Source organism: Caretta caretta, chromosome 10 (assembly GCF_965140235.1).
Source record: "Caretta caretta isolate rCarCar2 chromosome 10, rCarCar1.hap1, whole genome shotgun sequence".
NCBI classification, from domain to species: domain Eukaryota; kingdom Metazoa; phylum Chordata; order Testudines; family Cheloniidae; genus Caretta; species Caretta caretta.
In genome coordinates, this window is record NC_134215.1 from 36,506,620 (window position 1) to 36,533,560 (window position 26,941).

Sequence of the window (26,941 nt, forward strand, 5' to 3'; positions counted from 1 at the left end):
AATCCTCACTCAGCACCTTTCTCCCAGCAATGGCTCTTGATCCCGCAGCTTCCTCAATCCCACACGGACTCTCCAAAAGCCCCCTCAGTGACCCTTACCCGCAGTGAATCTTCTCCTAAGAACCTTAAGTGACCCTTTCCCCCCTCAGTGGCTCTTGGCCCCATTCCCCAGTGACCTGCCCCCCTCAGTGGCTCTTGGCCTCCCCATAGTGACCGGCTCCTCCCAGTGGCTGTTGGCCCCCTCCGTGACTCTTAGCTCCTCACCCTCAGTGACCTGCTCCCTCAGTGGCTCTTGCCCTCCCCTGCCCCGGTCCCCCTCAGTGGTTGTTGGCTCCACCACCCCCATCCCCAGTGACTGGCCCACCTCAGTGGCTCTTGGTCCTACCCCCCAGTGACTGGCCCATCTCAGCAGCCCTTGGCCCAACACTCTCAGTGACCTGCCTCCCTCAGTGGATCTTGCCCCCGCCATAGTGACCTGCCCTACTCAGTGGCTCTTAGCCCCATCTCCCAATGACCAGCCCCCCTCAGTAGCTCTTCCCCACCGTGACTGGTCCCCATCAGTGGCTGTTGGCCCCACCTCCCAATGATTGGCCCTCCTCAGTGGGTCTTGGCCCCATCCCCCAGTGACCTGACCCAACCCCCTTAGTAACTCTTGGCTCCATCCACCCAGTGACCTGACCCAACCCCCTTAGTAACTCTTGGCCCCATCCACCCAGTGACCTGCCCCACTCAGTGGCTCTTAGCCCCACCTCCCAATGACCAGCTCCTTCAGTAGCTCCCCCCACCCCTGTGACCAGTCCCCCTCCAGTGACTGGACCCCTCAGCGGCTCTTGGCCCCTCACCCTCAGTGACCTGTTCAGTGACTCTTGGCCCCTCACCCTCAGTGACCTGCCCAGTTCAGTGGCTCTTCACCCGCACATGACGCCCCCTCTCAGCGGCTCTTAGCCCCACCTCTCCCAGTGACCACCCCCCCGCAGCGCTCTTGGCCCCACCTCCTCCAGTGTCCGGCCCCCCCGTAAAGGCCTCCCCTCAGTGGCTCTTAACTCTCCAGTGGTCTGCCCCCCAGGCCTGTCTCAGGCTCTCCTGCCCTTGGCCCCGGCGGCACCCCTCTGCCTCGCCACTCGCCGCTCGCAGGGGCCGGACGAGGCGGGGCCGCCCAGCTCTCGCTCCACGAGCTGCTGGAGAGAGGCCGGGGCATGGAGACAGCCATCGTGTGTCCTGCGGGCAGCGGGAGCCTGCAGCGTCTCCGCCTCCTGCCCCGGGCTGCGCCTGCCCCCGACTTTTCTCCGTGCTCCGGGTAAGGGGCTGCTGATCCCCCGAGGGCAGCGCGTCCCTCCCCGCGGGGGGCGGGCGCGGCGCAGGCAGGGAGCTACTGTGTGGGGCAGGGGAGGCATACGGAGGTGGGGCAGGGGGCGCTGGGCAGGGGTCATGGACACAGTGAGGGGGCTGGGTGAAAGGGGGAGGGCGTTGCATAGGGCTGGGCCGTTGGGTCAGTCTGGCGTCGGATGCACGGCAGTGGGGAGTGCGCGGTGGCCGTGTGGCGTGGGTAGCCCGGGCACCTCCCGGGGGCGGGCAGCGGGGGCGCCCCGCAGGTGGGTGCGTGGCTGGGTGAGCACTGCCAGGACATGCGTTTGTGGGGCGGGGGGTTAGCTCTGGGACCCCCTACTCCTCCAGCCTGGCGCGGGGCGGGGGAATTCAGAAGCCTGCAGACAAGGAGCCCCAGGCAGCGGGCCGGGGAGGAGAAGGGAGAGGCTGGGGCAGCGTTTCCGATCCCTGCCGGGTCTGTGTCTGGCCGGGCTGAGGCAGATTCTGCAGATCCAGCCTCTGCTTCCTCCTCTTGCTGCCGCTAACGCGTCCTCACCGGAGCTCAGCCGCGGTCGCGAATCGCCCGGGTTAGGGCGCTGCTGCGTCGGGCTAAGCCCGGTTTGGCTCCGCGGGCGTGTTTGCTGCTTGGAAATCCCGTAGCGCTCTTCGTGCTGTGCGTGTGTCGGGTTGTGCTGCAGACACACAGGGAAATTGCTCCTCCATCCCTCGGAAACAAGGGGGATGGATTCTCCCTGGCCCCGTTGCTTCCAAGGCAGTTACCCCAGGGGCGAATGTGACCCCTGGCTTTGGAGGCCCAGTGCAGATAGGGGCACCAAGCCTGCAATGCACTTGGTTTTGCATCAGGTCTGTGCTTTGCAAGAGTTCTTGTGGAAGGACAGGTTTCCTGCTTCCCAGCCCAGACTATGCGGTGGGGGAACATCCCGTTCGCTAGGCAGCGGAACAAGTGAGCAAGGCTGTCTGCTTTAATGAGGAACAGGGAGGGAGATGTTGGCAGAATTTTACATGTTTTTTTTTTTTAAAACCATTTCTGACTCTTTTTTAAAAGGGGGGGAGGGAAGAGGGGCACATGCCTCCAACAGCAACAGGAAGAGTTGGAAAGGGAGAACAGCGGAAGGCATTTCCAAACTCTTCTGCACCTGAAGTGCTAATATGGATTCCCTGATTCTCAATCCAAAACCAGATTCCTCAGGTCGTGGTACAGTAATTTACTGTTTCATTGCTCTGGCATTCATTCTTTTTATTTTGAATTTTTTTCAAACCGTAGTAGTACACGTATTCCAATAGGCCATGCCTTGCAAAATATCTTCTGATTTTGGAATAGACTTTTCCTTTTACACTTGGATTAGCTAATTGGATAGCAAAACGCAAACTGCAGGGGTAGGATTACTTAATGCTCTTGTAATGCTGTTTTGCTGTTCAGTTTCAGTCCTTTTGCATGAAAAAAATCTGCCTTGAAATAGCTTCTCATCCCATCGTCCCCCTGCGGTAGGAGAGGAGGCAAGCCCCACAGATCCCTCTGTGTAGAAGTCGTGGTGCAAGCTGTGCAGGGAGTGTATTCCTTGAACAGCTTTATTTTTGCTAGGCCTTTCGTTTTAAGAAAGGTTCCATTGTCAATGTAACTAAACTGGCTTCACAGCAGATTTGTTCATTTGAATGGCTTATTCAAAAAGTCCTTGATAATTACAATGCATTGTTTAGCAAACCGGAGTTTTTCATTCATCTGACAGGTTAATTCCATCATTGGGGCTTAATTTTTTTAAATGGATTTCCCTACAAAATGCAAGTTCTGGTGAGGAGACAGCTGTGCTGTAAACATTTGCTTTCAGCAGGCTGCTTTTTCTTTCTTGCTAGTGGGTGTGGTATATTTTTTTCAGGATGTCTTGTTAGGAGGGGAATTGTGGATCTCAGGGTGATAAAAAGTTTACCCTCTATCCCAGTATGATGAAGCATTTAGTTCTGTCTGGTTCCTATGCTGGTTTTTTGCTTTTTCATTTGAGGTTGGATTGTTTTTAGGGTCTGTCTGAGAGGGCAGCCAGCGGAAGTTCTCAGACAGGTGGCATTGAAACTTAGCCAGTCAAAACCACGGAAGTGGCTTTCCTAGTAGTAGAATGTGTTTGTGTTCTTTTAAAGAGGCTGATTCTTGGATTTAGTCAAGAAGAAGTTTACACATCTTTCAAAAAGAGGGAGTGGGGAAGTCTTAAAGCGTTGTTCCTTCAGGCTCTTATTCAGTAAAGTATTTAAGCATGCTTAATTTCAAGCACTTGGGAAATCCCATTGGCTTCAGTGCTTGGAGTTAGACATGTGCTTGAGTACAATGCTGAATGGGGCTCTAAAGGAACAATCAGTTATTTTGCAATCTCTGCTCCTATTCATGCCAGTCCCGTATACTGCATACTTCAACATTTCTATTCTCTTGTCTGCAGCGTCTGGGCGAGAAACATTGTCCAAGTTCTACAAAACCTTTATCATGACAGGAAGGGATTTTCTCATCCTTTTCCCTCTCCTTTTCAAACTATCTTCGTCTCTGGGTGAGAATTACTGCATTTAGGTAAGGAGAGAATTTTTTCTCTCTCCTCCCCCTCTGTATTGTAAATATTTTTACCCCTTTTCTAACTCATAACTCTAGAAGTGATCAATGCGACTGAGGAACATTGCCTTGTATGGTTTAATCCTGGGTTTCCCTTAGTTGTATCACACCCACTTTTTCTGCTCAGGGAACATTTTTCCTGTACTCTGTACTTCTATAAAGACTATTAAGACATGTTTAAGAAACTTGGAACCTGCTTGGTAGCCTCCCCTCTATCCCCAACCTGCCCCAAATGATGGAGCTGTCACTGAGTCAACTCTTTCTCCCCATAGAGCCAGAGGTGTGTCTAGCTATGGCTTTTGCCCAGCCAGCGTGGGTAACTGCAAAGAAGTTTGTGCCAAGAACATTCTTGGGTAATGCATTTGAAAAGTTTATGGGCACGTGTTTGTCCCTAGTTGGAATTCCGAGGACATGACATTTTCCATTTCATCCACAGAGAGAAAAAAACCCACAGTCTTTTTCCTAATAACCACCAAGAGGCAGCCAAACGTTCCCCGGAAGTAGGAAACTTGCCGCCTTGGATATGTCTAGATAGTGCTGTCAGGTGTCTGCACAGGTGGAGAAGATATCCCTTGTGCATCAGTAAAAGCCACTAGGATGAAGTGGGATTCAGGAGAAGGGCCATATGGTTTAGCTGAGGATAACAAATCTTGCGGGAGAAACAGGAGCTTCTGTAGGAAAAGTGATGTGACCCCCCCCTCCATGTGTTTTCCCAGAGAGAAGTTTTCTCACGTAAAAAGCACCGGGCATCCCAGTGCTGTGCAAATAATAATAGCTTCCTCAAATTAAAAATGCCAGTGTTGGTAGGGAGGAGCAAACTGTATTTTCAATATTCAGTCATGTGAAAAAACTAGGTCTGTTAGTGTTTTGTGTGTTCCTCAGGGATGATTAAATCAATAGTTAGAAGATATCCCTGGCATAACAGTTGTTGAGGCAATCACTATTTTTAATTAGAAACCCTTTCCTTCCAGTGATTTATAATCTGAGGAATAAATTCACCTTGTTAGCTTTAACAATTTAATTTTAAAGAGTCTAGTTATTGTCAATTGTGGAAGTGCTGTAATTTTTTTTAATAGGTGTCCGCCTTGCAGCATCATTCATGTTATGGATTGCTGTAGCATACTGCAGGGTATTGAATGGACACCAGCTCAGTAATACTCTGTATTGTTTACATGGAGAAGAGAATATTTATCCACTGTAACAGATGAGGAGGATGGATCCATAACAGGTTTTTAAATATAAATGTGGATTTTTGGGGAGGGGGCAGGAGGATGGGGACACATCACTTCTAATAGAAAACTAATAAAAAAATGAAATGGACAATGGTTTTTAATGAAGCTGGCTGGGAGAGCTGGGGCATGATGAGATGTAGAATTGTTGCTGGTGGGTTGCCCAGCTGAAGACCTGGGATCTCAAATGTTATGGCAGCCTGCTATTCACTTTCATTTGGGAGATGGTTTAAACATGAATTTTTCAGGGGTGGGATCCCCTTTCATGTTTGTTATCCTTTCCATTGTCTATTTTTAAATACATAGCACATGTATCATGGGCATTTAACTAATATCAAAATGAGTTTCGTTTGCCAAGGTGGGTAGAAGCTAGGTGGGATTCGGTGTTTTGGGATGTTATTTCCGCTGCATCACATTTCATATTTGTTCTGGTCTTTGCTGATACTCTCTTCTAACTTTTTCCAGTCCCTCCCCATCCTCAGGTGATCCTCAGCCCCACAAGCTGCTCTGTAGCTGAACACCTTGTAGTACCTTATTTCAACATTATCTTTCCCTTCGCCTAGAGGTTTTCTGTGTGGGAAATATGAATTCTTGGGGCTAGGCAGTGCAGGAGGGGTGGGGAAAGAAGGTCAGAGATGCACCTAGCTATGCCTCATCCTCCTTAGGCATATAAACCACCTCTTGTGTACAAGCCTCAGGTCACCAGGAATGCTCCAGTCATCCAAGCAGGGCTGAATGGAAGTTCCTTTTAGAGCTGGCTTAATACTTCTTTTTATGAAATGTTGAGATCATCTTGAAACTGCATGAGTTTCCCTGTTTAACTGTCATGTGAAGATGAAAGCACTTGGCTCTTACAGAAGGAATCACATGGCAGATGGGTCCATAAAACTGCATGGCTTGAAAAAATTATCAGATGCCTTCTAGCTAGGGGCTGTTACGAAGTTGCGGGGGAGGGTCCCCAGCCATATCCGAGGGCACAGTTTTGTGTCGTGTTTTCTGCTGAGAGCTTTCCCGAACAGTAGTAGCAGCATGAAATAGATGCAATTCTTGACAGTTTCACTGCTGTTCTAGGGTTCTCAGTGATATCTCTGAAACTGATAGCTGTCATGGTCAGTTTCATTTTTGCTGCTGGACAAAGCTAGGAGCAGCAGCAGAGGCAATGAAGCTGGGAAGACGGTTGCAGACTTGGGAAGACAGAATTGCATCAGCTTCCATTCTCTTCACACTGCTAATTTTCTGCACTCAAATAAAATGGATAAAAACATTTTTTTTTAAATGAAAGCTTATGTTTTGTGACAATTGATGGCTTAGTTCCCTTTGTTCTGAGAAAGCTTCTCAGTTGCAGGGAATTGGATTTTTCAGGCCCTGAAACTAAATGACACTAAATAGTCTTGGCGGAGCCTATTTATGTGAAACAAAACTGTGAGCCCCTCAGGCTTAGTACCTCTGCTTCAGAGTGAGCATATGATGGATGTGGATGGCTGGTTTGAGAGATTTCAGAGTAGCAGCCGTGTAAGTCTGTATTCGCAAAAAGAAAAGGAGTACTTGTGGCACCTTAGAGACTAACAAATTTGTTTGAGCATAAGCTTTCATGAGCTACAGCTCACTTCATCGGATGCATTCAGTGGAAAAATACAGTGGGGAGATTTATATACATAGATAACATGAAACAATGGGTGTTACCATACACACTGTAACCAGGGTGATCACTTAAGGTGAGCTATTACCAGCAGGAGAGTGAGGGGGAAGACCTTTTGTAGTGATAATCAAGGTGGGCCATTTCCAGCAGTTGACAAGAATATCTGAGGAACAGTGGGGGGTGGGGGATAAACATGGGGAAATAGTTTTACTTTGTGTAATGACCCATCTGCTCCCAGTCTCTATTCAAGCCTAAGTTAATTGTATCCAGTTTGCAAATTAATTCCAATTCAGCAGTCTCTCCTTGGAGTCTGTTCTTGAAGTTTTTTTGTTGAAGTATTGCCACTTTTAGGTCTGTAGGTTTGAGAGAGAAATTAATGGTATTTAAGGACAGTGCTTTTGCTCAGGTGATAATTTTAGGCATAGAGAGAGATGTGGCAATGGGCCAGTGTCCTTACTGAGCCCTTATGGAAAGACTTAACAGTGGTAATTGAAAAGCAACATGATGAAAAATGGTAGGTTTCAGAGGAACAGCCGTGTTAGTCTGTATTCGCAAAAGGAAAGGAGTACTTGTGGCACCTTAGAGACTCAAATAAATGCTCAAATAAATTGGTTAGTCTCTAAGGTGCCACAAGTACTCCTTTCCTTTTATGATGAAAAATGAAATTCTTAAAACTAAGAACAAAAGGAAGGCCAGCTGGTTATGAGACCCTGCTAAAATTCAGGTGTGGGTTTGAAAAATCCGATAGCATTCCCAAAGCTGATCCACAAGTGCAACTCCCATTGATGCAAGTGTTCAGCATGGGAACTGAGGGCAGTAAGTGGCTCTTGGCGTGCAATTTAAAAGGATGCTGACAAATTATTTCCCAGTGTCCCTTTTCTCCTCCCTCCATTTATGTGGCTTGCTTCCGACTCCTCTGACTTAGCCTATTATTGAATTACCTCATGCCTCCTCTGCTCTGCCTGCTTTAACCTTTAAAGAACGTAGTTGCATGAATGTCCTTTCTTTACTGGGTGCTCGATGGTCATTGCAGTGAAGTATCTGAAAAAGAGAATGGGAAAACTATTGACATTATTGGTGGTCACTAGGTAAGGTCCCCCTCACACCCCATACAATTCCTAGTTCTTTGTACCATGGCATTATACAGCTGCCATTTCATTGAATCATAGAAGATTAGGATTGGAAGAGACCTCAGGAGGTCATCTAGTCCAACCCCCTGCTCTAAGCAGGACCAACCCCAACTAAATCACCCCAGCCAGGCTTTGTCAAGTCAGGCCTTAAAAACCTCTAAGGATGGAGATTCCACCACCTCCCTAGGTAACCCATTCCAGTGCTTCAGCACCCTCCTAGTGAAATAGTTTTTCCTAATATCCAACCTAGATCTCCCCTACTGCAACTTGAGACCATTGCTCCTTGTTCTGTCATCTCCCACCACTTAGAACAGTCGAGCTCCATCCTCTTTGGAACCCCCCTTCAGGTAGCTGAAGGCTGCTGTCAAATCCCCCCTCACTCTTCTCTTCTGCAGACTAAATAAGCCCAGTTCCCTCAGCCATTCCTCATACGTCATGTGCCCCAGCCTCCTGATCATTTTCATTGCCCTCCACTGGACTCTCTCCAATTTGTCGACATCCCTTCTGTAGTGGGGGTTGCAAACCTGGATGCAATACAGTTTGCCCTCCCCAACACCCCCATCCCTGCTCTAGCCCCAGTATAAGAACTTCTGATATCCAAAGCACTCTGTGATGTCTAGTTGAGTTCCAACTAGCTGATGCGTTTGCCTGTGTAGTGTGGCACTTTTAGTTTCTAACTCAGTACTCTGTAAAGTGCTTTGTGGTACGTGGAAAGTGTAATATCAAACCCAGTTTTTATTCCATTGTATCTACAGCACACATCTGGCTGTGACATCTCCTGGAGGCACCTAATGCTCACTGGCTGGAATAACTTCATGACTGTGGAATGAAGAGTGATTGTCTTGGCAGAGCATCAGAAGTAGCCATCTACACTGTCCCACTGGCGGTAAGACTCCCCTGAGTATCTGTCTGTCTATTGAATTAGCTGCGTAGCACTAAGTGTATGCAAGGCACTTAACACAGGCCTCCAATTAATCTTCTAGGGTACTTCTTGATTCCACTGTTACCAGCTTTGCCCGTTACTTTGGGGTATGCTCATTTATTAGGGTTACTCATGGGGGGAGGTGTCCGTACTTCTGTCAGTGTACGGCTTGTGTCACTTGTGTTCTTATACAGAGCTCTACTTCCCACTGCTGCAAGTTCCCTCCGAATGGAGCTACCCTGTGGGACCTAGGTTCCCCAGGGCTGGGTTCTTCCAGCCCCAGAATCTCACATACACCCCACCCCCACCCCGTGTCGGAGAGGATCAGGTTAATCAGAACTCCCAAGCTGACCCCTTATATGTCCTTGGACTCAGCAGGATGGGTCAAGCAGCACCTCCAAGCTGCCACCCTCGGACGCCCTGGGCCCTGCGCCGGAACAGAGCCCGCCTGAGCAGATTGGGTCGAGCAGCACTTCCAAGCTGTCCTAGGTTCAGCATGTCCCTGTCCCCACTTTCCCGTTACAGTTGTTCTGGTAGTAACCCACTTGATGAGCAAACCCCACAGGATTTTTGGGCACTGCAGGGGCCTTTTAGCTTAGGTATGAGGATCATTGCTGTAGAGCGAATGAGGAAACCAAAAAGCACCCAGGAGTGGGGTAGAGAGAGAGAAGCAACCAGCTTAATTATGAAAGTTATTTATTGCCAGGTAATAACCATAGGGGAGCCAAACAGACAAAACAGTTATAATATTAAATCTAACTTAAATTGATTATAAAAGTCAGGTTTAGAAAACTGTAACTGATCACACAAGTCAGGGTCAGAAGACTATACTTAAAGAGAGAGAGAGAGAGAGAGCTGGGCTCTCACCACGGAGTGCTGGAGACAGGCAGAGCCCACAGCACAATCAGTCAGGAGAAGATGAAGTTCCAATGGAACTGATGCAAATTTTGTATCCTGGCATCAGAACACTTACTTGAGCATGGGTAGGGGATTTTGTAGAGAAACAACAGTGGTTCAAGGGAGAACACTAGATTTGTTTATGTGTAAACAAGGGAGTATACCAAAGTTGTTTTGTTCAAGCTAGACCATGGGAGCTGATCATTCCTGCCTTTGGGTGGTGTTCCTTGGAAGGAGCTCGCAGTGCAGTTAGGGAGCTTTATTATTTTGGATACCAATAAAGGATTCATCACTAGAATTGGTCTGATAACTACTGAGCTGGATGTGTGTGCAGGCGTGGGTTCATTAACATCTGGAGCAGAGATCCCCCATCATGCAGTGCTTTCCTGCTTTTCTGGTCCCAGAGTTCCATGTGGTTCTTGCCTTGGAATCTCTGTTCTCCATTCTGTATGCTAATGGAGATGCCTCCTTCTGCGATCTTCAATGCAAATGAGGCTAACGGAGTTTCCTTAATCCATTCATCCTTATCCCAGGGGTTAAAGTGGGTCTCCCACTGCCTTTTCATTGCTTTTTGTAAGTCTTTCTTCTGATGCAGATTTGGTTCAAGCAGAGGCTGGGGTGGGGAAGGTCGTTCATGAGTCAGACAGGCTGGGTACTGTGCCCTGGCTCCCCAAGAACACAGAGTTGCTAGGTGACACCACTGTTTATGAATGGGGTTCCCTTTTGCCTGCCACATGCTGATGCCTTGATAGAGTTGGAGGCTGCAGTCACACAGTTCCCTCTGGGACTGGAGGTGGTCCAGAACAGCAAACCACCTTCTACTGAAGGTGACTGTGAAGGAAATTCAGGGAGCCAGCATCCAGGGTTATTGATCCTGAAGGGTAACAAATCTGACTGCTACTGATTGGCTAGGAATTGTGCTCAGACGTGTTTGTCTGGAAGGTGCTACAGAAAGGCAGAGTATTGTTGTTTAGTGTTGTGGTAGCGTCCCGGGGCCCCATTGTGCCAGACGCCTTACAGACACAGAAGAATTCATGATCAATTTGTAATACGGGTTTCAGAGGAACAGCCGTGTTAGTCTGTATTCGCAAAAAGAAAAGGAGGACTTGTGGCACCTTAGAGACTAACCAATTTATTTGAGCATGAGCTTTCGTGAGCTACAGCTACAGCTGAGCTGAGCTGTAGCTCACGAAAGCTCATGCTCAAATAAATTGGTTAGTCTCTAAGGTGCCACAAGTCCTCCTTTTCAATTTGTAATACGGCATTTGAAAGAGGGAATGCCTTCACTCCAAAAGAGATCTGCTCCACATTTGTCCTCCTCTTTCTGAAAATGCATCAGTTGTGGGCTTCAGGTGAGCCTGGCCAATTTAGGGTGAGGATAGCATTGGAACCTCCCAGTCGCTGTTGCAGGCCTGTCTGCAGTTCCACATAACTTCCCCGTGCGAAGGATCTGGCCCAATGCTTCTTGTAGTCTGTGAAACTGAGAGGAATGCTGCCTGCACTAGGGAGCTGGGTTGATGTACCAGTCGTATGCTGTATTGTTACAGTGGGGTCTAGTGATACATCTCCCTAATCCAGCCTCCTGGGAACCTCAGTTGACGTGATGTTACATATTTTTGAGATCTGGGAAGGTACAACCTTCTTTATCAGTGGGGACAGTTCATCACTTAGGAATTGTTACACAGGCAGTCCGTATGAATTCTGCAAGGCTATTTCTATTGAACTACCAGCAGCGTTTGCATGTAACAATGTAGTTGAGGCAAAATTACCATTTTAATCGGGCTAATCCTCTCAAGGGGCCAGAGGAGAAATAGTATAATCTGGAGAGACGTCTCTTTATTTTAATAATTAGACAGGGATTGTAACCCTGGCACAAATCCTTTACATGTGAGGGGATTTTGACTCCAAGGTATCTGATACTTTTGATTTGTGGCTGGTTTAAAGGGGAAGTATGAGAGCATTGCACAATTATCAGCCTGGCCTTGCCAGGCCTCTTCTCAGGGTTATTAGTGGTGGTGTGAAAACCCGACAAATTCCTAAATGGAAAATAGCCAATCAGATTTGCAGAGTCTGGTACAGTTTTGAAAAATATCTTGTGTGTCAAGAATGGTCCTGTTAATGTCCTGTCTGGTGTTGTCCTCTCCTGCATCCCAGGAAAGCTGTGTGCTGAGTGAGTGAAGGAAGAGTTGTGTCATGAGGGCAGCCTCGATTGGTACCCACTTCCAATTCAGAGTGGCTGGAGTCATATCCATTTACTATGAGAACTGCTTTTGGTGAGGAATAGATCCATGCCCCCTAGATGAAACCACCCCAACGCTTTGAAGAGTTAATTCCTCCTGGTTTGCTCAGTGCTTTTTCTGGGCTCAGGGAGAGCACCAGTCCTGGCTGCCTCCCAGAAGCGAAAAGGTGAAGAGATGCAGAAGTTGCTTGACATTCTTATAGGGTTATCCTGCAACTAACTAAGCATTAATACCCCTAACTAAACCAGTCTAATCTGCGCTAATTAGCTGAAGTAGCCAGAGTATTCAGTAACTACTGAAGTGTCCACAGTAAGGAGATGGGACAGTATGATTGACCACACTTTTTTCAGGGGGCTTCTCTGGTTTCAAAATGAATTGTGTAGCTTGCTTTGGGGACTTTTCCTTCTGGAAAGCTGCATTGTACATACAGAGCAGCCTTCCTGAGACAGGAATTTTTAAAATCCCACTCAGAAATGATTAGGGCTTTGACTCTTTAAAGGAACAACTTCAAAAAGTTAGTTGAAAGCAGTTCCAGGCCCTCCCCCTGCCAATTTTGTGGTTTTATGATCACATTTTCATATCTAAAAATTTCCATAACTGCTTTCTCTCTCTCCTCTTGTTGTCTGAGTCCCACACAAACAGGAAAATGACTACATAAGGAAAACAGTGAGAGTGACTAGATGCTGTTAAATACACAAACTATATCTCCAAAGAGAGCTCCCCCCAGTCTTGTTTCCTTAGTTTTCTTAGGTGCTACTTGTAACACTAGGGTAGTCAATGGTTCTCCATTTTTTTAAAGTTGATGGCATGTCCCTTTAAAAATTACCCCCATGGCATTGTCATCTTGTAACTCCAGAGGAGTCCAGCACTTTGACTCCCTCCTTGGGGAGTTTAAGGAACTTATATGGGATTGCTTAAGAAGAGTCATTCAGCTTTCTCACTTGCAAGGTGTATGGTTCTTCACAGAAATTTCTGATTGCGGGGAATTAATGCTTTTGTTAATATGCCTCTCTCCTTTCTAGTCTTTAATAGCTGATATAATTGTGGGAGCCACACGGCCCTTTATCAGTGTGTGCCACTGACCTACCAGGACTGTTGCCTTGCCTTCTCTCCGCTGCCCCAGTTTACAAGTGGAGCTTACCATAGATAAGATCAGGTTTCAGAGGAACAGCCGTGTTAGTCTGTATTCGCAAAAAGAAAAGGAGTACTTGTGGCACCTTAGAGACTAACCAATTTATTTGAGCATGAGCTTTCGTGTATACATCTGATGAAGTGAGCTGTAGCTCACGAAAGCTCATGCTCAAATAAATTGGTTAGTCTCTAAGGTGCCACAAGTTCTCCTTTTCTTTTTTCATAGATAAGATCCAATCCAAAGCCCACTGATTTCAATGGGCTTTCAATCTGGCTCTTGGTATATATTTCATCGCAACTGAGTCGTATCAGTCCTACTTGTGTCCTTTCCTTGGCAGTGTCCTTAATGGTATGAATTCAGGATTTGGTCTAGCAGTTAGCCAAGGTGTGTCCTGCACTTTACCATGCTCTATGAAATACTGTTCCAATGAAGGATTGCTGCTTCCATTTCCTATGCAATGTAGGAGGTCTCTATTCAATTGAATTAGTCCAAGAGAATTGATTCAACTGTTTTTCTAGGAATTAGGTGACTGGTCTATCTTGGCAAGCCTGTGAATGAATGCTCGCTGTGAAGTCCTACCCTATTTTACCGAGGTGAAACCTCCAGGATCGCTAAGGCTGTGGCATAGGACAACATCAGGATGCTCCTAATCTTGGATGTAACTGCCTCCCTTACTAGATACAGCGTAAAACAAGAGGAAAATATCTCTTGGTTTTGAATACCTGGAACCTGAATTTGGTTCCTTATCATTTTAGAAATTCTTTTCCTTTAACCAGTACAGGTTGAATCTTTACTATTAAAACATAGGTAGTATTTCTCTGTAAACTGGTCACAGAGGGTATGTCTGCAGTGCAGTCATGGATGATTGCAGTTTGAGTAGAAATTCCTGAGCTAGCTTCAATCTAGCTACCTGGGTAATAAAGCAGTGAAGCCGTGGTAGCAGGGGCTTCAATGTGGACTACACAAGTCCATCTGGAACCCTAGATAATTACTCCGGCTGCTAGCCCATGCTGCTGTGGCTGCACCGGTCCAGTACCTGAGCTAGCTGGATTGAAGCTAGTTTGGATATGTCTATGTGAGCCACAGTCACGTGCTGATTGTGGCATAGGCATACCCTGAGAAGCAGCTGCATCAGTGGAAAGATCCCCTTTACGAGGGTGCACTAAGACAAGCGAAACAGAACTAAGCATAGTTCTCCAAAGCAAAGCTAAGTGTTGTGGAGTGTTTGGTTTCCCCTAGGGCAGTGCACAATGCTGATAACTGCTTGCTGACGTGCCACAGGCAGAGAAGTGAAGGAGGAGCAACACTACTACAGTGTAACATGGATGGTGTACGGAATAGTTCTTGCTAGTGCTATGGCTTTGCCCTTTGTGTCCTCTTCTGATTCTGCTGGGTGTGGAATGTGAATTAGGAGGTTCGGACTTTAAAACACCAGTTAGAATTTCAGCAGCTGAGAATGCTGGGTCAGGGAAGTTCGTAAGTGTATGTAGGGTCACCATCTGTGTCCCAGGTAGATATTTCAGTGATGTTTCTCAAGGGGAGAGTTTCTTGCTGGAATCTTCTTTTCCCCTCTCCCCACTCCAAGTTGAAAACTCCTGAGAATCTTTCTTCCAAGATCCTGCTTAAGTGGAACACTTGTCTTTTTGTTTGCCTGGATGCCCTGCTGCACGGGTAAATTCCTTCTCTAGTTAAGTTCAGCCACTTGCACCCCATACTGAATTTGAGGAACAGAGCATGTTACTGGTGTCTGTGAGCTCTCCCTGAAGTGTAACATGGAATGAACTTCTCTTCTGTGGGTTTACAAGGAAATCAAGACTGAAGGCCACTTTCAGCCTCAGACTGGGTGTGCTGATCAGTCACTTGATCCAGGATCTTGCTTTATTAATAAGCAGTGAAATGTTGCTTATCTAGACTTGACTGCTGGACAATGGGATTTTCCTAATCTGTTTTTCAGCAGCCCCCAACACGGCAAAACCTGCACTGCTACTGCCCACTAAGTTTGGGGTGTCTATAGGAGGCTGTTTGTGATTCCTGTAGAAGCAGACATGCCAGTAATAATCTGTTGGAAAGAGAGACAATACCAGTTAGCTGCATGGCAAAAGTCATATCTGTTAAGAGATGCAAATCCATCCATAGGGATTTTACAGTCATACAAACTTGCTCCTTTAACGCTGCGTGTCTGTGTTATGAAAGCTCATTGGGGAAAAATGAAGAGAAGAAAGGCTAAAAGCTCTGAAGAGACTTACTGAACAGGCTGGGTCAGGTCAGGACTCTGGTGCTTTGTTTAAAACTGCCTGTGAATGGTTGGTAATGTTACCTGCATTTTCTGTGGATCCTCAAATAATTGAAGCTGTATATGTGAGAGGGAGAGAATCCTCTAGAGGTAACTGTCAGCTATAAGGAATCCAATTATAGTGAAGCCATGTGGCAATTGCCAATTGCTCATATGCATTTCAGTGGATTTGTGCCCCTCTTATAGTGAAGCTTCATTTCACTATAATAAATTCCACTGTTCTAATCCCTGATGAATGCAGTACTTGGTATCCACCAGTAGGTGTTAAGTGCTGCATTCCATGAGGATTATCACATCCTCAATCACCTGTCTTCGACTTGTCTACACTCGTAAATTGTCTTGCTTTAACTATAGTTAAACCCACTCCCAGAGCAGATGCAATTATACTAGTATAAAGGTGCTTATATTGGTTAAGGGTGTTTCCACATGAGACAGGAAACCGTTTGGTTAAAAAAAAAATTGGACACATTAATGTTTCCTCCTTTCCCAGTCCACCTCATCATATGTGGCCCAACTTGATGCAAGGATGCTTGATGTACCACTAGTCCAGGAATTAATAGTTCTAAGGTCCGATATGCTGAACCATAAATACATATGTATATATTATGCCATTGGAGAAGTGGGATACCAGCAATTAGAGAGCATTTGTGTGTAGCACTGGTAGGTTGTGATATACTGGATCTTAAATTTATGATATAGTTGCATAGGAATTGCTATATTGGATTGGACTTGAGGTCCATCTCGTTCAGTGTCCTGTCTGATAGTGATCATCACCAGATGCTTCAGAGAAAGATGTAACCACTCCATCAGGCAACTGCAGGGTTATCTGCTCAACAGATTAATTTCCATTATGGTCTTTAATAGTTAGAGATTGATTTTACACCTGAAGCATGAGGTATAATATCCCTTCCAGAATGTTTGTCACTAATTATGATAATGTTGGATACTCTTGATGTTCTTAGAAATGTCTATCCCTTTATGAATCTCAAGTTCTTGGCCTCAACAACATCATGTGGCAATGAGTTCCACAGTCTAATTGCTCATCATGTGAAAAAGGATTTTCTTTATCTGTTTTGAATTTCCCACCTTTCAATTTTAAGTGACTGTCCCCTTGTTATTGTGTTATGAGACAGGAAGAAGTGTGTGCAGAAAAGTCCATTGAGATCTATATTTTAGCAGTCCTAAAAATATGCTGTTAATATTTCTGTCCCTCTGAAGGCTGTATGTGGTAACCAAGGCAACTTGGCCTAAAAAGTAGCAGGATTAAAAACAATTATACCAATTAAAAAAAGTTAAATCCTAACAAACTTTCAAAAAGATGGCATAAACACTTTATGCAATGTTCTGGTCTGCACACATTTATAGTGATTTAATTAAAGTTGTGATTTTTAAACTGACATAATAAATCAGTGCAACATTGTATGTGGGCACTCTTAAATCAGTTTAAACTTGGTTTTTTTCAGGTTAGCTTATCTCTACAGAAACAAGCTAAAGTGATGTATCCCATTTTATTGCAATGTGTATGTCCACAGAGGGGTTTTCACTGGTTTAACTAACCTGGTTAATTACCCTGATGCAAGCTTGTGTGTAGATAAACTTGACAGAATGTGGAGACACAAAGGTTTTGTAACTCACTGAAGATACCCACATAACTGATTCTGCTGCTTGTGAATAATGTGGTCATTCCAACCAGCATGGATTGATTTTAAATCAAGGCATTTTAAATTATGATTTAATCATCAAGTGGAAAGCCTTGATTTAAATAATCAGTTGTAATCAGCTTTTCCATTTATACTTCAGTTATTTTCTAAAGAAAAATGCATTCTCATCTGTAGATATAACCATTAAACCCTCACTCTCACAGACCTTGGGAGGCAGGCCAGTCCTCGCTTACAGACAGCCCCCAACCTGAAGCAAATACTCACTAGCAACTACACACCACACCACAGAAACACTTAACCCAGAAACCAATCCCTGTAGCAAACCTCGTTGCCTACTCTGTCCCCATATCTACTCTAGCGACACCATCAGAGGACCCAACCACATCAGTCACACCATCAGGGGCTCATTCACCTGCACATCTACTAATGTTATATATGCCATCATGTGCTAGCAATACCCCTCTGCCATGTACATTGGCCAAACCGGACAGTCTCTACATAAAAGAATAAATGGACACAAATCGGACATCAGGAATGGTAACCTATAAAAGCCAGCAGGAGAGCACTTCAATCTTCCTGGACATTCTATAACCAATTTAAAAGTAGCCATACTTGAACAAAAAAACTTCAGAAACAGACTTCAAAGAGAAACTGCAGGGGAAATTTTAAAATTTATTTGCAAATTTAACACCATTTAAGTCCCTTACAACACAAGGGGCTCAGACGTGTCCTGTAGAGAGAGGGGTTGGTGGTTTTTGCTGTCCCTGCCCCATTTACATTGGCCTGCCAGTGACAAATCTGCAGCTGTGTTGATAAGAGATTTGGGGGGCGGGAGGAGGAGGAGAGTTCATGGTTAGGAATCGCACCAGGATTTCAGATGCTGAATGCAAACAGGAGGTCTGGGTCGAGGAAGGAAATGGAGGCGATGCAGCTGTGCTTGAGGATGCTACGCCTGCCCAAGGGAAGCACTTGTGTCTCCTGAGACATTTAGGTGTAGGAAGCAGCGATGAAATCACTAGTTTACTTGCCTTGGTCAAGACCTGGAGGCGTCATTAACAGTGTCAGCACAAAAGGGTAGTTCAGATTAAAGGTGGAGATAAAACAAACAAAAATTCTTTTATCTTTTATCTGTATAAAGCAAGGCTTGTTCCTATACATTTATAGAATGCTATTCAGCCTGCAGACCAGCTGCCATGCAAACGAGCTGGTAAATATTTAACACAAACAACAGTCGAGCTGGAGCTTCCATGTTGTTGAGACAGACCAGGTCTTTCCCTTTTATTGGGCAGGAACCTAAGACCTTGTCTGTATTCAAAGATGCACTGGTTTAGCTAAGCCCAGGTCTATACTGTAAACTTCTGCCAGGATAGCTATGATCGTGGTGGGGGACTTCAACTACCCAGACATCTGTTGGGAAAATAACATATCAGGGCACAGATTATCCAGCAAGTTATTGGAATGTATTGGAGACAATTTTTTATTGCAGAAGGTGGAGAAAGCTACCAGAGGAGAGGCTGTTCTAGACTTGATTATGACAAATAGGGGGGAATTGGTTGAGAATGTGAAAGTGGAAGGCAGCTTGGGTGAAAGTGATCATGAAATGGTAGAGTTCATGATTCTAAGGCAGAGGTGGGCAAACTACAGCCTGCGGGCCAGTCCTGCCTGGCCCCTGAGCTCCTGGCCGGGGAGGCTAGCCCCCGGACCCTCCCCCGCTGTCTCCCCCTCCCCTGCAGCCTCAGCGTGCTGCACCGCCAGCACTCTGGCCCGCTGCTCCTGCCGGGCAGGGCGGCTGGCTGTGAGCTCCTGCCACTCTGAGCGGTGTGGTGGTGGTGGTGGGGGATTGGATAAGGGGCAGGGGGCAGTCAGGGAGCAGGGGATGGTTGGATGGGTCAGAGGTTTTGTGGGGGGTGGGGGGCGGTCAGGGGACAGGGGATGGTTGGATGGGTCAGAGGTTTTGTGGGGGGTGGGGGGCGGTCAGGGGACAGGGAGCGGGGGGGTTGGATAGGGGGTGGGGTTCCATGGGGCGGTTGGGGGCAGGGGTGTGGATAGGGGTTGGGGCAGTCAGGGGACAGGAAGTGGGGGGGTTGGATAGGGGGTGGGATCCCGGGGGGCAGTTAGGGGCAGGGGGCCTGGGAGGAGGCGGTCAGGGGACAAGAGCAGTGGGGGGTGGATGGGTTGGTGGTTCTGAGGGGGACAGTCAGGGTGGAAAGTGGGAGGGAATGGATAGGGGGCCAGGTCCAGGCTTATGGGGAGGCATAGCCTTCCCTACCCGGCCCTACATAAAGTTTCACAACCTGGATATGGCCCTCGGGCCAAAAAATTTGCCCAACCCCGTTCTAAGGAATGGTCGGAGGGGGAAAACAGCACAATAAAGATAATGGATTTCAAAAAGGCAGACTTTAGCAAACTCTGGGATTTGGTAGGTAAGCAAGTGGAAGCAAGTCTAAGAGGAAAAACAGTTCAAGAGAGTTGGCAGTTTTTCAAAGAGACATTATTAAGGGCATGAGCAAACTATCCCACTGTGTAGGAAAGATAGGAAGTATGGCAAGAGACCATGCTGGCTTAAACAGGAGATCTTCAATTATCTGAAACTCAAAAAAAGAGTTCTACAAGAAGTGGAAATAGGTCAAATTACAAAGGATGAATATAAACAAACACCACAAGTATGTAGGGACAAAATTAGAAAGGCCAAGGCACAAAACAAGATTAAACTAACTAGAGGCATAAAGGGTAACAAGAAAACATTCTACAGATACTTTAGAAGCAAGAGGAAGCCCAAGGACAGGGTGGGCCCATTTCTCAATGAGAGGGGAAAACAGTAACAGAAAATGTGGAATGGCAGAAATGCTAACAGGAGCCTGAGCCCTGGTATGCCACCGGAGAGGTGTTCGACATCATAGTGATCAAACCCAGCTGGGACAGAGCTGGACCCTGTAAAGGAAGATACACAAGGCAGTGGGAGAGCTGCCTGAGGAGGGCCAGGGAGGTGACACAGTAGGAAGGGAGCTGGGAGTTTCCTCTCTTTTGTGTTAAAGTCTGGGGGAGGCCTGAAGGCTGGAGCCAGATCTGGAGGGTTCTGGGGCAGAGGTGGGTTGCCCTAGTCAGGAAGCCCAAGTGGCAGTGAAGCCCAAGTGACAGTGAAGCATAAGGGGTGGAACACCAGGTCAAAAAGGGACTCTGGTAGCTCCGGTCAGCACTGCTGACTGGGCCATTAAAAGTCCAGCTGTCGCGGTGCTGGCAGGCTACCTACATGGCTCTGCGCGGCTCCCCAGAAGCAGCGACATGTCCCTCTGGCTCCTAGGTGTAGGGGCAGTCACGAGGGATCCACATGGTGCCCCCAACCCAAGGCGTGGCTCCGCAGCTCTCATTGGCCACGGTTCCCAGCCTGTGGGCGGGGGCAGCACGCAGATCCACTTGGCCATGCCTCTGCCTCGGAGCCAGAGGGACATGCCGGCTGCTTCTCAGAAGCCACCTGAAGTTAGTGCTTCCCAGAGTCTGCACTCCTCACCCCCGCCCACCCCTAGCCCCCTGCCCCAGCCCTGATCCCCCTCCCACACTCCAAACCCCTCGGTCCCAGCCCTGAGGCCCCTCGTGCACCCCAATTCCTTATCCCCAGCCCCACCCCAGAGCCTGCACCCCCAGCCCAGACACCATACCTCCTCCCACACCCCAATCCTCTGCCTCAGTCCAGAGCCCCCTCCCAGATTTTAAACCCCTCTGCCCCAGCCCAGAGTCCCCTTGTGCACCTGCAGCCAGAGCACTCACCCCCTCCTGTACCCCAAGCCCCTGCCCCAACCAGGTGAAAATGAGCGAGTGGGGGAGAGCAAGCGACAGAGGGAGGGGGGATGGGGTGAGCAGGAGGTGGGGCCTTGGGGAAGGGGTGTGGGAAGGGTGTTCCATTTTGTGCAATTAGAAAGTTGGCAACCTTAGGTGTTTGGAGTGAAGTTGGAAGGGCCTGCAGGAAGAGCAGGAAGAACACTGCAGTCCCTCTCTGGGCACTAGAAAGCGGGGATACCCAGACTCCACAGGATTGGCACAAGGGCCCGTGACCCTGACACAATGGGAATGTCCAGATCTCTATGGAGAACATGGGGAGGTCTTGTTTGTAAGAGAGAGCCCAGGAAGGGGCAGGGAAAAAGGCCGGAGGAAAAACTAATGGTAGGAAGGGATCCAGGAAGCAGCAGCAAGGTGTCTGATGGAGCAGACTTTGACTGCTCATCTTAGGGTCCCTGGACTGGAGCCCAGTATTGAGGCAGGTTTCTGTTCCCCTACCAGTCACTGGGAAAGATGGTGTGAAGTTCCCCAGTGAAGGTAAGGACAATTCAGAGTCTTGTGAGTGAGGTATAATGATCACTGGGGCCTGACACAAGGTCTTTGAGTTAAATGCTGGACATTGTTACCTCAAAAAGGGTGAGGAGCTAAATCAATGAGCTAGCCAGAAGGCTGTGTCGTGCGAAGAGGTGGACCACCCAGGACAAAGGCTGGAGGAGGAGTTGGGGTTTGTGGCTGGGTAAGACTTCTGGAGGGAGTTTCAGTTTGGAGCTGGCTGGGGAGATGGGGGGGAGACCCAGAATCTGGGTCTCAGCTCCCCACACCCCAAGATGGACCTGACAGTACCTACAAGCTCTGTTTTAGACTATGTTCCTGTCCTCTAATAAACCTTCTGTTTTACTGGCTGGCTGAGAGTCACGGTGAATCGCAGGAAGTGGGTGGTGCAGGGCCGTGACTCCCCTACACTCCCTGATAACTGGTGGCAGAGGTGGGACGTACTGCACCCCATGGGTGGCGCTTCCTGCAATAAGTGACTTGGGAGCAGTAAAATGAAGGGGGATTAATGAGAACCAGGCATGTTGAAGGCTCAGAGAGGAGTGGTTTCAGGAGGCAAAGGAACAACACTTAATCCCTGGGAGTGTGTGACCAGTGAGAAGGACTGTTGCAGTAACGGGGTCCCCCTGGGGACTGCGGTGAGCAGTTCCAGGGGCGGAGGAATCTGCGGCTTGACCCTGGAAGAGAGGTGGTGACCTGGAGAAGGGCTGGCACAGTAGGGGTTCTTCCTGGAAACCGTGGGGAGCTGAGAGCACACAGGCCTGCAAGTCCAGAACAACTTGGGGACAGCGGGGTTGTATAACCATCTCCTTAAGAGGGACCTTGTAGAGCTGTTCAGAGAGAGAGGGCTGCGCATTGGAAACCTCACTAAAGCACAGCTGATTGCCTAGCTGGAGGAGGAGAATCACTTGGAGGAGCTGATCCCTGCCCCGGAGGGAAGCAGCCTGGCAGATGCAGCATCGGCCCCGGTGTCTGTCCCAGCTGGGAGTGGTCAGACTGCTGCCGAGAGCACTCCAAAGCCCTCCTACCTATGGTTAGGGGAGGGGCTGGAAGGAACCCAGCGAACCCCGGGGACAGCATGACCCCCGTGGCCAGCAGAGGATCCTCATGGCAGAGCTCCCTATTACTGGAGCTGAGCTGGCTGGAATGAGAGAAGGAGATAAAACTGAAAGAGCTAGAGGATAGGGAGAAACAGTGGCAGCATGAACTGGAGTTGGCAAAGCTGAGGAGCAGAGAGCCCCCTGCTGCGGTGAGTGAGGGGGACCCAGAACTGCATGGAGCTTTGATAAGCAGATCCTGTTCCAGTTTAAGGAAGGGGAGGACATAGATGAATTCCTGATTGCCTTTGAGAAGGCCTGTGGGCTGCACAGCATTGACTCTGCAGACAGGCTCTGGTTTCTCACCCCCTTACTGGACCCCAAAGCCGTGGGGATGTACAGCCAAATGGAAGGGGTGGAGGCAGGGGACTATGAACTGTTCAGAAAGGCCCTGCTATGCAAGTTTGGGATGACTCCCGAGGCAAACTGGAAAAAGTTCCGGAGTCTGTGTAAAACCCCTGAGGACACATATCTGGAACTGATCCTCCAAATGGAGGGATATGTCCACAAGTGGGCAGATGGGGCCCAGACTAAGGGGGACATGGTTAAACTGATTGTACTAGAGCACCTGTATGAATATTGCCCATCCGACCTGAGGATATGGTTGGTGGACAAAAAGCCAGAGGACCTGCAGAGCACAGGGCAGCTGGCCAACGAGTTTGTGGACAGCCAGTTGGGGTTGGAACGGAGGAGTCCCAAAAGAATAAGCCCACCACAGTGCAGAGAGAGAGTCACCCTGGGACCCCCCAAAGGGGGAATGTGGAGAACCCACTCCCAAGGGGAACAACCGGCATCAGGACCAACTGACCGGCTCAACGGGACCAACGGAACGTCAATTGTTATTACTGTGGGCAGAGGGGCCACATACGGACCCAGTGCCCCAAACTCAAGGACAGACTGAGCAAATCAAACCTACACAGGGTTAACTGGGTAGTGACCCAGCAGGAGGAGGGGCAGGCTTCCCAGGCAGGAGGGGCTGGCAGCTTACCAACTTCTCATGAGGGAGGAGTTTCCCAGACCAGTCCCTCTGGGGGCTGGATGATCTGGACTCAAGCTTCTCCGTTTACAGGGTGGGCATGGGGGGGCTGTCCCTGCGGAGCGAGTACCTTGTTCCCCTGGAGCTGGATGGGAGGAAGGCCAATGGATACTGGAACACGGGCACTGAGGTGATGCTGGCCTGTCCCGAAGTGCCTGATACCTACCTGACTCTGACGGGTGTGGGCGGGACCCCATTCAAGATGACTGTGGTGAGGGTACATCTGAAATGGGGGGCCAAGGAGGGCCCCAAGGACGTGGGGGTGCACCATAGAATCATAGAATATCAGGGTTGGAAGGGACCTCATCTAGTTCAACCCCCTGCTCAAAGCAGGACCAATCCCCAACTAAATCATCCCAGCCAGGGCTTTGTCAAGCCAGGCTTAAAAACCTCTAAGGATGGAGATGCCACCACCTCCCTAGGTAACCCATTCCATTGTTTCACCACCCTCCTAGTGAAAAAGGTTTTCCTAATATCCAATCTAAACTGCCTCCACTGCAACTTGAGACCATTACTCTTTGTTCTGTCATCTGCTACCACTGAGAACAGTCTAGATCCATCCTCTTTGGAACCCCCTTTCAGGTAGTTGAAAGAATGTGTTCCAGGCCCCAAATAATTTTTGTTGCCCTCCACTGGACGTTTTCCAATTTTTCCACATCCTTCTTGTAGTGTGGGGCCCAAAACTGGACACAGTACTCCAGATGAGGCCTCACCAATGCCAAATAGAGAGGAATGATCACTTCCTACAATCTGCTGGCAATTCTCTGACTTATACAGTCCAAAATGCCGTTAGCCTTCTTGGCAACAAGGGCACACTGTTGACTCATATCCAGCTTCTCGTCCACTGTAACCCCTAGGTCTTTTTCTGCAGAAATGCTGCCTAGCCACTCTGTCCCTAGTCTGTAGCAGTGCATGGGATTCTTCCGTCCTAAGTGCAGGACTCTGCACTTGTCTTTGTTGAACCTCATCAGATTTCTTTTGGCCCAATCCTCTAATTTGTCTATGGCCCTCTGTATCCTATCCCTGCCCTCCAGCGTTTCTACCACTCCTCCCAGTTTGGGGTCACCTGCAAACTTACTGAGGGTGCAATCCACACCATCCTCCATAGCATTAATGAAGTTATTGAACAAAACCGGCTGCAGGACTGACCCTTGGGGCGCTCCGCTTGATACCGGCTGCCAACTAGGCACGGAGGCATTGATCATTACCCATTGAGCCCGATGAGCCCCATCCTTTGCCTACTGAGGTTTTGATGGGGGGTGTCCTAGAAGATTGGCCAAGCAACCCCAGAATGCCCTAGTCCTGACCTGTAGCCAGAGCCAGCAAGGGGCACTACGCCCTAGCATCCCCAGAGGCGCAGGGCCCTACCCTGGTGGGGAGGGAGTGCCCAGGGACAAGGCTCAGGGGGGCGGCGGCTTCAGACCCAGCCGGTGAGAGGGAACAGATCCCCATCCCTTCCCCAGCTGCTGAGTTCCAAGTTGCAAAAAGATCCCTCCTTGCAGAAGCAAAGGGACCTGGCTGGCCTCAGTTCGGCTCAGACCCTGGGGAAGGGCTGCCAGAAGAGGCTCCTGTGGGAGAAGGGATTCCCCAGGGAAAGTGGAGTCGTGGGGGATCTGGAGGCAATCCGTGGTCCCCCAGAAGTATCGCCGCAAACTACTATACCTGGCCCATGAAATCCCTCCCTCAGGACACCAGAAAATCCGGCATACCAGGCAGAGGCTGCTACAGAACGTTTACTGACCTGGAGTCCTGAATACTGTCCAACAGTATTGCAGATCCTGTAACCCCAGTCAGAGGGTGGGGAAAGGCGACAAGGGGAAAGCGGCTTTGAGACCTTTGTCCATTATAGAGAGCCTTTTCAGAAGGTAGCTGTGGACATAGTGGGTTCTCTCAGCAAGACAACCCGGTCGGAGAAGAAATACATTCAGGTGGTAGTAGATTTCGCTATCTGTAACCCCCAGGCAGTGGTCTTGTCTTCTCTTGAAATAGACAGAGTTGCAGATGCACTGCTGACCATTTTCAGCAGAGTGGGGTTCCCCAAGGAAGTCTTGACAGACCAAGGATCCAACTTTGTCAGCCCTACTCCAGTGCTTGTGGGACAAATGTGGGGTCCAGCACATCTGCGCCTCAGCACATCACCCCCCAGTCCAATGGGCTGGTGGAGTGGTTCAATGGAACTCTAAAGATGATGCTGAAAACCCTTATGAACCAGCACCTGCAGGACTGGGATAAGTACTTACCTCACCTGCTCTTCGCGTAAAGGGAAGTGCCCCAGGAGTCTACTGGGTTTTTACCTTTTGAAGCGATATATGGAAGAAGGATAAGGGGGCCCCGGACCTGATTAGAAACGAATGGGAGGGGAAGACCACTGCTGGTGGTGAATCAATGGTGGAGTATGTCTTAACCTTCCAAGAAAGACTTGCTGAGCTCATGGGCTTGGCCAAGGAGAATCTGGACAGAGGAAACAGAAGGTCTGGTATGACCGCACAGCGTGGGCCTACGCCTACGCCACTGGACACCAGGTGATGGCTTTCATTCCCCAGAAGAAAAACTACAAGCTGCCTGGAAAGGCCCTTTCAAGCAACTAAATGAGGTAAACTATGTGGTGGAACTGTCTAACTGGGCACTCCGCAACCAGGTTTGCCATGTTAATATGATAAAGCCATATTATAGAAGGGGGAATGTGGAGTTAACTGTGTGTGGACATTGGAAGGAACAGGGAGGTGACCCTTTAGTAGATCTATTCCCTGAGTCAGGAGCTGTGTCCTCCCTGGAAACAATTCCCCTCTCGGATCAGCTAACCCCCACCCAGCAAGCTGAGATCAGAGGGGTGTTGCGTTTGTACTGACAGCTGTTTTCCAACCAGCCTGGACTCACTAATCTGACTATCCACTGGGTGGAGACAGGATCTCACCCGCCTCTAAGATGTTCCCCCTTCCAAGTCACAGGGAAAAGTGCTCAAAATCTGGAAAGGGAGGTCAGTGACATGCTGGCTTTGGGGGTGATCCAGCCATCTTCCAGCCCTTGGACCTCGCCTATGGTGCTGGTCCCCAAAAAGGACGCGTCGATCCCCTTCTGTGTGGACTATCGGAAGCTTAATGCCATCTCCAGGCCTGATGCCTACCCCATGCCCAGGCCTGACGAGCTCCCAGACAAGCTGGGAGGAGCTCGCTACCTTACCACCATGGATCTTACAAAGGGCTACTGGCAAGTGCCACTGGATGCAGATGCCAGGCTGAAATCTGCCTTTATCACCCCTCTGGGGCTCTGAGTTCCTGACCTTGACTTTTGGCCTCGAGGGGGCGCCTGCCACCTTCCAGCGCCTGGTGGATCAGCTACTGAGGGGGATGGAGAGTTTTGCCATGGTGTACATTGATGACATCTTTCAGAGTAGCAGCCGTGTTAGTCTGTATTCGCAAAAAGAAAA

At 48.6% G+C, this 26,941-nt stretch overlaps 1 protein-coding gene across 2 annotated transcripts in view; it reads left to right on the plus strand.

Moving 5' to 3' along the window:
- Window positions 1-1,045: 1,045 nt before the first annotated feature.
- LOC125644432 (ankyrin repeat and fibronectin type-III domain-containing protein 1-like) overlaps window positions 1,046-26,941 on the plus strand; it is a 575,682-nt gene continuing 549,786 nt past the window's right edge. Inside the window, exons 1-2 of one of the 2 annotated variants that reach the window (XM_048868393.2) lie at window positions 1,046-1,296; window positions 8,666-8,796. The gene's annotated coding sequence lies outside the window, so the exon portion shown is untranslated. The remainder of the gene's footprint in view (window positions 1,297-8,665; window positions 8,797-26,941) is intronic. The other variant, XM_075132890.1, reaches the window with a different exon arrangement.